This window comes from Camelus ferus, chromosome 8 (genome assembly GCF_009834535.1).
Source record: "Camelus ferus isolate YT-003-E chromosome 8, BCGSAC_Cfer_1.0, whole genome shotgun sequence".
Classification (NCBI taxonomy): domain Eukaryota; kingdom Metazoa; phylum Chordata; class Mammalia; order Artiodactyla; family Camelidae; genus Camelus; species Camelus ferus.
The window spans coordinates 40,128,318-40,140,776 of NC_045703.1; the positions used below are offsets into that span (position 1 = coordinate 40,128,318).

The 12,459-nt window shown below is 35.8% G+C and overlaps 1 protein-coding gene across 1 annotated transcript in view; it reads right to left on the bottom strand.

Annotated features, from left to right (window-relative positions):
- The window catches only part of TRDN (triadin), a 303,753-nt gene that overhangs the window by 177,212 nt on the left and 114,082 nt on the right, over positions 1 to 12,459 (bottom strand). The gene's annotated exons all lie outside the window — the stretch shown is intronic.

Here is a 12,459-nt window from a genome sequence, read left to right on the forward strand (position 1 = left end):
TAGCACAGGGAACTATATTCAATATCTTGTAGTAACTTATGGTGAAAAAGAATATGAAAACAAATATATGTATGTTCCTATATGACTGAAACATTGTGCTGTACACCAGAAATTGACATAACATTGTAAACTGACTATACTTCAATAAAAATACATAAAAAAAAAAAAAAAGAATTTGTCACAACTAGTTTGCTCTGGTGAATAGAGGATTAGCCATTGGAGCCACACACACACCACCTTCTGCGCTGGTGAGAAGAGAGGAATCCCAGGCCCTCAAGCCACATAGAAGGGGTTAGTCTTCATTCATCACAGGACTTGCTACTAGTTGTTAGACCCACCCAGGTTGATTCTTGAGCGTGTTCAAGTATATGAACAAGAGCAAAGCAAATGATTTCATGCCATGCAGGCCATAAATCTAGGAAAGTATCAACCCATGTTATTAATAAAATTTTTTACTCATGAGAGCAAAGATTTGATGGAAACATAACACAAGGTGGAAGTCCCTTTTTCAGTAAGCAAACAAAAGGTAAGGCTGAGCACACTAAGAAAGGAGTTTGATCCCTAGCTAATGTTTGTATAGAAAAAGTGTTTTTCTTCCCTAGCTAACGTGTATATAGTGCTTACTAAAATGCCTAAAAACACAGTGCCTAAAATGATCCCAAACAGTTGTGATCTATTAAGTCTACAATCTTCCCAAGATCCTTAGGATGTAGGTATAATTTTCATTTTGTAGTTTGAAACTGAGTTGAACAGGGATTCAGGTTCTCAGCTCCTAAGCAGATTTGAGGTGTTTAGAGCTCCTCTCAGACTCCCTTAGGCAGGCAGCGGGTCATCACACGTAAGGGGTTCTGCAACTGGAAAGAGACAGAGGAGTGAAGCTTTCAACCTGAGTTTCCACCTTCTTTGTAGACTGAAGGAATGTATCCTTGGAAAGATTCACTTCCAAGTCTTACTAGAGAGCTCATCTTGAAAAAAATGTTTCTAAGGTAGGATGATATTTTGTAGTTTTTAAAATCTAGGGAGAATCTAGATTGAGGAAGGAGTCAATTAAATATCTAAAGCTTAAAATACAAGAGACCATAAATATACATAAATCAGTTATTTCTTAAATGCCAAGATTTTCAAAAATATCTTCATAGAATCCTGCCGTTCATACTAAACTGCTTTCTCTCCTGTCGTGTACTTTATTGAAAAGTAGTGATGTATAATCATAATCTTTTAAAGTCTTGATAAGCTCTTTGATAACTGATTTTTAAGTATATTCAGTTCTTTCCCCAGAGAATAATTCATAGTTCACATGACAAAATATTCTTATACTTTCCTGGAGGAACTCTGAAGTCACTATTTTATTTAAAAGAAAAATTTAGTGAACACTTATCAGTTCCCAGCACTGAAGAACCATTAAACCCCAATGCTGCCAGCACAAAGTTCCCAACAATGGCTAAAACAGACTTAGAGACAGATCATTATAATAGACTGTAATGATGGGAAACAATATAAACAGAGTAGATGTCCCAGAAATATTTCTGGAGGGGATTCATTGCAACACCCTTTAAATGTGTAAAAAGAATTTCCCAAGGAAAGAAAGGAGGAGGAGAAGGAGGTTCTAGACAGAGAGTGTCTACTGAAAAACAGGCCTGGATGCCAAACTATGTAGAACTATTAAAACAGACAAACTGGTGCTTCTGCAGCACAAAGTGCTATCGGGTTTATATCAGAAATTCTCCACGACTGTAATCGACTGTACTGCATGCTCTAACCTGGTTGACTGCATGACTGTGAAGCAAGTGCTTGCCGTGGGGAAGCAGGACCACAGAAAAAGAGGAAGAAAACACCTGATGTCCTTTTGCCTCCACAGTGACAGCGCTAGGTAGCCCTGGCAGTGGAATTATTAGCTCAGGACAACTTTTTGTCATGCTAGGGGACACCAAAACAAATCAGGTGCATCATACTTGATAATAACACCTGACTCTTTAGTACTGACTTACAGAAAGTCTTCTTTTATGCTCAAATAACGTCAGAGAACACTATTGAAATTAGAGACCATTTTGCTGTATGCATGTATTATATGCAATGTTATATAATAAATTATATGAGTATAATGTTATATTAATAAAAAAATTTTTGTAATGAAAGCAATGTTGTGTAGTATAGAGAGACCATAGGCTTGGAGTCAAATAGATGTGAGAGTTGCAGCTCCATCACTTAAAACAGTCCGTGTGAATTTGGAAATTTCATGAAGTAGCTAAGCCTCACAGTCTTTATAAAATGAAGAAAGTTTTCAGGGCCGTGACGAGGATTAAGTGATGGAGCATCCAACACATAGTAAATACTCAAAATATTCTTTTTCCTATAATATGTTTACAATTTATATCCCACCTAATTACACAAGGGGACTTGAAACAGACTTTTGAAGTAAGAAAACAAAGACACAACAACAGATAAAATTAAATATGACAGACATAGTGGAACTCATTTACAGCAAAGAGGCTTATCATTTTATTAGGAATCTATTTCTTTGGAATTCTTGAAGATTGTTACTCTTTGAAGGAAAAATTTAGATTGTTGAAATTTACCTTGGAATTCTAAAGGTGCCCCTCATTTTACAAGCTACTGCCTGAAAATCCCTCTGACATTCAAACGTAGTGAATTAGCTTTATTTTTTTGTTCCTTGAGTGATTTTGGCTGGCTGATTTCCATAATACCTGAATTGCATGTTTGTAAGCTGCCAATATTTTATTGTTCTGAGTTTTTCCTCACCCACTGTCGATTTGATTGCTTTCAGTTTAGTGGAATTCCACTGGGGATGGAATACAGTGTGCATTCCTTCTAATGATGTAAGTTACTGCTGTTTTCTTTACTTTGCTAGAAATGACGAATGGAATTACTCAGAATCTCAAGTCAAGTAGGAGGCTACGAGCTGAATTCAGATGATGTGAAGGAGAAAGCAATTCACAAAACTTAAGTTTAATTTACCTAGTTTCTTTATTAAAGTAGACTTCCTGGTTCTAAACCATTTCTGGACAACTAAAGCGTATCCCCTAAACCTTGAAACAAATTTTAAGGAAATTTTTTTCTCCAATGTCTGTTAGATATTTTTCCCTTGGGTCCCCACTGCATCTTCCTGGAGGTACTGAGTACACCCAGAAGACTACAAACCCTTTGAAAGTCTTCCTGTGCTGCAAACAATGAAAGCTGATAGATCTTGGGACAGAGAAGGTGTCACTCTGTTAAATGACCACTGAATTAACATTCATTTACATCTTTAAAAAGTACAAAGTATGAATGTTACAAATTCTTATCTCAATTCATTCTTTCACCATCATGAAAAGCAGTTGTGAATCTCTGTGAACTAAACATAAAATGGGAAGATCTGAATTTTGTAAAAAAAAAAAAAAAGATTGTCATTTAAATGTATTAAAGCAATATTTTTATTTATATATGTTGTCACAAGGTTCCTAGACTATTTTTATAACACATAGAATAATATTTATAAAGTTTAGAATTGAACAAATACTAAAATTAAATGAAAATATAGTTTACATTTTAGGCTAAGATGTGTGATTGGATTGTGCTAGTGTCTTTTATTAAAACAGGGAAACAGTGATTGACCTTCATGTTTCCTTACTGAGTGTCTCCTTCTCTGTCTTGTACTTTTGGAACAGTCACAAAACGGAGAGAAGAAACCAGAGAGACTTAGAGTGTTGGCCACTCCTCTCTTTACAACACTATTTATTTAAAATAAAAAACTTGACACTACTCATGTAATAATCCCAGACTCATGAGTTTGCCTATGAATGAGGAACTTACCAATAAGGAATCAATAAGGAATCTGAGGAAATTCAGTAGTTTGTACGGGGTGGGTAGATCAAGGTATTTACTCCAGTCATAAGTACGTTTCTAACTCTAGGTGTGTATTGCTAAGTTCTACACATGTAATTTGCATCCTTTGTACTCAGTTTTATGGGGGAACAAATAAATGGGCAATTATCACTTGACTTGGGTCTCATTTGTTTCAAGGTAAAATGAGAACAATAATGTCTCCTCCAGCTGGGTTGTTGTAAGTATTCCTGGGCATAACAGTACCCACAAGTCAGTTGAGGGACCACAGTGAAGACACAGAAGAACCCTGTTGTTATGGAGCTTACAAAAGCGATGGATGGTGACAGGCAATAGAAAACAAGACATAATTTTAGATCTCAGAAATGCAGGGACATCAAAACAGAGTGGAGAGTCAGACAACAACTGAGGGAAAGAGATCACACTAAATCAGCTCAAAAAGCAAGAATGGTGTTTGTGCAAATTAGAAAAGCGTCTTCTTTCTTAGTGTGCACAGTCCGTGGTGGCAAGATTTGACCAGGAGGACCTGCTTAGTGCAAAATTAAGAGGCAGCTCTTCCCCTGGTCAGTGGTGGCTCCAGTCCAAGGTATGCTGTCTCGAGGGGGGAGAAGAGCAGGGAGCCTTTGTGTGAGGATTCTAACTGCAGGACAAGTGTATAATGTATGAATTGGCTCTCTCTCCAAGGGGGAGACACATGAGTTCTAACTTGAATACAAGGGGGGCAGCCTCGGAAGAGGTCTGATGAAAGGATGCCCCAATAGGCAAAGACAAGTCAGGCAGCCTGAGTGAGGCACCGGCCCGGCTTGCTTAAAGGCCCCTGGTGCTGGAGAGCTGAGACAGGCTCCAAGCAGAGCATTCTCAGCTGCTCCAGTGAGTTTGGATTTGTGCTAAGGGCAGTGCTAAGCTTTTGAAGTGTTTGAGGATGACATGCAGGTTTTTAAAAGATCACTGGCTGCTGTGTGAACAAAAACAATGTTTTCAGACAAAAGAATATGAGAGGCAGCAGCAGATCAGTTGCAGATGATGGAAACAACCCAGGTGAGAGGCCACGTGGGCTGGGAATGGAGATTCAGTTGTTCGTGCAACAGATACTTGAGTGCCTACTCAGTACGAGGCGCTTTCCTAGGAGATGGAGTTGTAGCCGTGAATAATACAGACAGAATCACCTATTTCATGGAGCTGAGATTCTACAGGGCAGAGAGGAAAAAGAGCAACTAAATAAGTAAAACGGAAATAAATATCCTATTAAAAAATGTATCAAGGGAGGGTAATAAGGAATACTATTTAGAGTAATAAGTGGCAAGTTTAAAGATATGGCCAATGAAAAATAAAGACATTGAGGTAAGTGGATGGATTCAGAGTACATTTTGACACAGACCCAATGGGATTTTTAAATGAATTTGATATGGTAAGTGAAGGAAAGAAAGTAAGGCCGACTGACAATTTGGCTTGAGCATCTGGGAACAAATGAGAAATATAATACTCAGATAAAGGCGGGCGACTTTCTGTTATACTCAGCTAGATGCTGTTTATGGACTAACTGCTTAGTCATTGTTGTCACTTGAATTATATAGTTTTCAGTTTTGCCAGAGGACTTACATAGAAAACACTGAAGGAGAAGCCACGTGACCTTACTGGTAATCCCAATTATATACTTTATCAGTAATTAATTTTCAAGATTTTTTTCATGATTTTAGAAAATTTTTAAGCAAATGGGTTATTTAGTATAAACTGGCTGTGCTACCCTACTATAAGGGTGTTTAAGACACCAAAAGCTTCAGCTTCTTAGATCAAAGAGCATCCTCCAGGCCAAAATGTTTCTACTGGAAAGGTTTCTCTGCATCCTGATAAAAAGCTTCCCTAATATTTCCAATGTATTATTATATATTTGCATATTCACTTTGATGGAAAGCAAGGAATAGTAGCCAAATACATATTTCATACTTTCTTTGGATTAAAAATGATAAAGGTCATATTAGTGTTGTTTCTTCTTCATCTCCAATTTATAATGTAGAAATAATTTTTCTATGGAAAAGCCAACTAAAGAAAGGAAATAAGATTGATTCACTGCCATATCATTGTTCCATTTATCCTTGTACCTCGATTACGACAGAATACCCCAGGTCTGGGACCTAACACAAATAGGTGCACAGAAACATAATCACAGAGTTTGGGTGTGTGGAAGAGACTTCAAAATCAGCTATTCCGACACCCTGAGTTTTCAGATGGACAAAAATGGTCTCTGGAAGGAAAAGTGATTGAATCAAGGTCATGCAAAACAGAGAAGACCCAATTTAAGATAAAGATTTTTCCCTCCATTTAATTTTTCTGTTTATTTAGTCTATTGGGAAGATCAAGACAATTGCCAATTACTGTCATAAATGACTCAGAGGATCTAAGACTCATAACTCTTAGACTCATAAATGACTCATGACTCTTAGAGGATCTAAATATATATATATATCTCATTTCCTAAGATAAAAATTTTCATAGTCTTCTTTAGTAGTCATGTTCTGTTTAACCTTGATTAGATACTAAATTGACCTCATGGAGCCCATTTCTTACCTTTTCTCATTTCCACAGTTCTAGATAGACTGTCAACTGGGACGTTTTCAAAGCTGTCAGAATTATTCTATCTTCACTTTTGTTAAATAGTTTCTCCTAGCTTTCTGAACAATATCTCTTTCAAGCCTGGAGTAAATCATATTTATACCCAAGGCGAGGCAAGAGGCAGACAGGAAAGATGGGAGAAACAGACAAATAGGTAATATGAATTGTATGTTCTTCTTTGAATACAAAGTCTGAATTGGTATGAAAAGAGATTAATGAAGCATGTTAGATGGATGGCAGTCTCAATTTACAAAAATAAAAATAAAAACGATCTCATGTACTTAGAATGAAAATATCCTACTTGTCATGGAGTCACCCAATGAAAGGTCAAATATCTATGGGGGTATACACCCCTAGTGATGAGAACTAGAACATGGCCTCTTCTAGTCATTCCTCAAAGCTCAGCTCTTTAATCTCTTCCTTGATTCCCTTCTACCCACTCCCTTCTCAACTCTTTATGCTCCCAGAATACTGTACACTTGATCCTCTGATTCTCAATACAAGTGTTTATTTACAAGCCTGGGCTGTTTTTGTTATTGTTATTTTCGTTTTTTTAATCCTCACTAGACTATGAGCAACTTGAGTTCAGAATCTGGAATATTAACACATATTTGGTAAGGGAACATGAATAATTAAAGGAGAAAATGCATGATTACCAGAATAAGTGAATAAATGAATATTGCTCAATGCTGTTCTGTTATACTATTTCCAGAATGTTTGAATATTAAAATATGAATGGTCCATTTAGTTCTCAGTAGAGTAGAAAATACTTCCAACAAATTACATAATGAAATTTATATTTATTTATCTTTTGGGTTTCTACTTTTTGATCATTTATAATTCCAGACTGAAGTAATCATTTTCTTTTATTTTATCCATGGTTAGTGGGAAAAACTGAGCTAAAGCCCAAAGATGAATAGAAGTAGCTTCTATATTAAACAGCCCAAAGAAGATATAACACTTGCAATATAATCTGAATATCTATGGTTCCCCTAACTGGAAAGACTACTGCAAATTATCCTTTATGATGTTTCAGCCTAAAGAATTGCACCCACAGATGTAACATGAATAGTATTTTAGTGCCAGAAGACACCTGAGAATTCACTGAGAACGCTGAAGCCCAAAGGTGAACAAGTTGCTAAATTCACCAAAGTGACTTAAAATTAGGACTCATGAATGCTGATTCCCAATGCAGAGATCTTTGAACAGCAACCTGTTGTCTTTGTGTTTGCATTTACTTTAGAAATAGCATAATGGGACAAGGAATGAACAAAATATATGATAAAACTTAGACTAATGCTAAGCAATTTCAATTCAGGACATGTGTTGTTATATTATGCTTTAACAATTCTATAGTTAATTATATTCATAATAATTAAAAGAAAACAGATCTTAACTGTAACATTCCATATTATGGTGAAATGATTTTTTAATGGACATTTTAACCGTTGTTTCATTTGAAGATGATTTAAAATACAAATAGCACATGTTTTCGACCATTAGTTATGTCAATTCAATTTTCAAGGTTATAATTAATTCAAATTATGTCTCTGAGATGCTGCTCGCCAATGTCAAACATATCTAACATTCTTTATCAAAATGGAGATGCCTATACTCTGAGGAGTGGAGTGGTAGGAGTAGATGGAGTATAACAATGGTTTATATTATTAGAAATTAATGTTTTCCATGACAAATATTTAAAATATTATTTTTATGTTTAAGTTTTCAGGACATAATTGCATAGTATTAAAAATGAATGATTTTTAAGAAAAACGAACAAAAATTCAATAAAATTTTGAGTTAAAAATCTGCAGTTTTATCTATTTCCCCAGGCATGCCCCTTTCCCCCCATGTTAACTTACTGACTAATGAATAATGGGCTATTACTCATTTAATTTAATTGATCATTGCTACTAAAACAGAAGTATCAGTTCTAATAAGGTTTTTGTTTACCAACCAGGGCATTATAACGTGGAATATTCCTAAATATGAGTACATTTAATGCGTCATAGCTCTCAAGTTAAAATGTAATAGTTCACGGTTTACATTCAGAATGACTTTTCAGACATTCAATATACTTTAGTGATTTACTGAAAGGCTGAAAATCAGGGCACACCAAATTATTGATCTGTGAGAATATGCGTAGCAAACAAAGGTGAGGAAATAAGAGAAAAGATAGCTCACAAAACAAAATCATTACATTTACAAATGTATTAAAATAATTTACAAGCAGAATAACAAACTCCCTTTCTAAGAGGTAGGAGGCTTGACATTTTTGCAAAGTATCTAAACATGGAGAATCAATATGCCTCCTTCTGTCTCGTATCTTTTCTGGTTGTTTGACTTGAGGATTCTACCAAAGAGGTTATTGACAGAGAACAGCTGGCACAGTGGATTGCTAAATCAATTCCTAAACTGCTAGAATCTGTTGTTTTCATCCTCATTAACTTCCAGACCGACCAACAACCTTAGGGAGAAATTTACTCTGTTCTCTTCCATCTCAATTTGCTGCCACTGTAACCACAAAGAACAAAATTTATTTAAACTCTAATGATGGAACTGGGTGATATTTTATCAGGCCTTATGGCCAGCTTAATAGATATCTAGGAAGTTTAAAAGTAAACCGTACCAAGATTCCTCCAGTAATTTTGGTGAGAAGCTATTTGTGCTCTCGAGTATGGAAGGAAAGTGCTTCTGCTGTCGATATCCAGACTCCTTTCCCTGACAAGCCAGCAAGGGCAGCTAAAAGTTATCTGCTGATGGCCTCCTTTCTGCGGCAACTCTATGGGCAAGATTTAGGAGTACATGTCAAATTTGCATTATGAGGGAAACAGAGATTATGAGTTTGTTTTAAATTATACCACTCAATACAGAGTGAAGAAAAGAGAAAAAAAAAAAAAAAAGAAAACCTAAGAGGCAGTAATCCCCTTTCCAGAGAAATATTTATAATTCTCCCCACAGTGCTGGAGATAATATCCAGCGATCTGAGCAAATTCTGCAGCTTCCTCTAGGTTCAATTTCCTAATTGATGAGGTGGAGGAGTTATAAGCCACCTCCTAGTGTTTGGTGAGAGTTCAGTGAGATGATCCATGTGTAGCACTTAGCACAGTGCCTGGTACACTGCTAGTGCTCGGTGACTGGTAAATCTTTTCATCAGCATCATCAATGTTATCATCATCATCTCTGATAGGCCTCAAAAATCTTTAAAGGGTTGATGTAGAATAACGTCTGGATGACTACCTAAGTTTTCCTCCAGTTCTAGGTAAGCCATGTTATCCGAGGCTCATTGTGAATTTCCTTTACCTTTATCCTCAAATACAGGGAGATAATTTTTAAAGCTATTGAACGGCATTTGTGAAATAGTTTTGCTTCTCTTTTATACAGGGATCTCATTCTACAAAATATAATCAGTCTGACACATTTCAGCCACCCCCAAAGCTATTTTCACACCACGCAGGACTTGGCAAAGGGAAGAGATGCTGCAATTGACCTATCCTTTTTATTCACCTGCAGGAAAATTTCTTTCCTTTTTTTTTTTTTCAGATTGTCTCTAACCCATGAAAATATTCCATATTTACAAGCAATTCAAAGAGATATGAAAAGCTTAAAAAAGAACCATAGAACCAACTAATAAAGAATCTTCTGGTTTTGGAATTGATCTCAGAAAGACAAAAAAAGGACTCGTTATTTTAATGGAGAATTTTCTACCTGGTGCTTTAATACAGATGATAAAACATCCGTATCTTTTCAACTACAGGCAGATCACACAAACATAAACATTCAATGCTAGTACTTAATAGGTAAAGGATAAAATGGAAACATGTTAATAATTATTATTTAATAGGCTTAACACCACAATTAAATTCACAAATATACTCTCACTTGAATGACACATTTGGAAACCATACAACTTCTCTTCCTGTTTTAAATTGTGTATAATTCATATTATTTTGTCATTTAAAACAATACACACTGCTTATCCAGTTTCTGCCAGGAGGCTATTTATAATTTACACACCAAAAATATTCTTTTGGGGAGAAAAAAAGCAATTATTAATGTAACCATTGCCATGAATATTAGAAAATGGGGAAGGTTTACCTCTTATGCAATCTCCATGTAAGAGAAGATTAAATCATCAGTTTGTTTTCACCAGATGTTTCGATATGACAATATTAGTGCTTTTTCTATGTCTATTTTCCTCACTTTGTCTAAGAGATGCCAATTGTTACAAACCTTGTCTATTAAACATGTGCTCATTACCTAAACAATGTAAGCGGTTGCAAAAAAAAAAGTGGTTTGTAGGCGACAGTTTTTTTTAATAAAAGAGTGGCAGAGATTTGAGAAAAGTAGTAATAAATGATTAAGTTTGCATGACAAAGGACAGGCACAAAAGTATAACAGGGTCTGATTTGAAAGGACACACTGTGGTAAAGATAACATCAGTATGGTGAGATGTTACTTTGTTCAGTATTCAGCCTGCATTGATCTCTCACTTGGTATTGTAAATTAAAAAGTACATTTAATTATTCCACTATATTTTCCCCCTTGGGTTGAAAAAACTGGTCACTTAAATAAGGATAAATAAACTCATTGTAAGCAACTAATAATAACAACCACTGTAAAACTGAAGATGATCATTGACAAAATATTAGCCTGTCCTAGTCTCTGTGGCTCTTTCCTCTCTAGGTGGTTATAATGAGTATAACCTGCATCATATGATTTAGTCCTTAATTAGTATGTTCTGCTTTTCTCTCCCAGCTTCTTTGTACCATTCATTGTTTTATTTGCAATAATTTCTGGCTAGACTGTGACCTCCTTCTGCTTTGAAATTCACGTTACTCAGTACATACTGGGGCTCCAGTAACTGCTGGGAGACTGATGGACAACCTGACTTTGAGTCTATCAACCTGGATGTCGATGAGGAGATAAGCAAGCAAAACACACTGTCTTCAAACGTGGAATGATTATGACTACTATGTGGGAACAACCGTATCATTGCCTCAACATAGAATATTTTAGAAAACCAAAATGTAAAATATTTTGGGCTGCATGGCAGTCCTAGAACTGATCCAAAAATCTGAGCAACTGGTTGAACAGCCTCCAACTGGTAACATTAATGTTAATATTGCAAAACTCAGTATTATCTTCATCGTGAACAAACACCCTGTACAGGAATAAAAGCTATGGACAAAGCATGTTTGTTTATCACATAGGTCGCTGGGAAAGTGGCTATATCAGTCTACTTAGTTTGTAGTTACATCAGAATAGGAAGGGGGTGTCTTTATTTCTGTTTAAAATAGAGGCTTAAAAATAATAAATTAAAATAAAATAAATTAAAATAAAATAAAACAAGACTTGGTTAAGAAAAGGGATTAGAAAATATGCCTGTATTTGAACCATTAGCAAGCCCTAGATTCCCTATTGTTTATCTGCTGGGCCATCCAAATGAACCTTAGAACGGCACCAGAGGAATATGTTCACGTAATTACTAGAATGCTTTTTTAATCTGCGCTCTTGCATATAAACTGACAGATAAGATTATTACAAGACATGGCACATTAATAACTAACACCTAATTAGTTTGATAATTCTTTGATTAAGCCCTAATTTTCCTTGCTTCTCATGCAGCAATTCAAATTACTCTGTATTATTTGCTCCTTTTCAGACTCTTTTAGAACATGCTTTGAATAGTCCCAGGAGGCTACCTGAGAAGGAATTTATTCTTGTCTGACAGCAGGTCCATGCCATTAATAGTGACAAGGCTGGACCGAAACTGACACGGTAATGAGAGTTCCTCCACAGCAAAGAGATTCCTCTAGAATTTGACACCTCTTTCAAAAAGGGTAGGAGGCAGAATTCTGAGAACGTGAGGAAAATGAAATGTTAGGTCTTCAGGTTGTTCTCCATAAAGAGAAAGTAAACTCGTATGGCCATTATATCGCAGAGGGGAGAAATCTTCTCATTTACTGCCCTTCTGCCCAAACCAAATGCCTTTCATCACCACGAAGC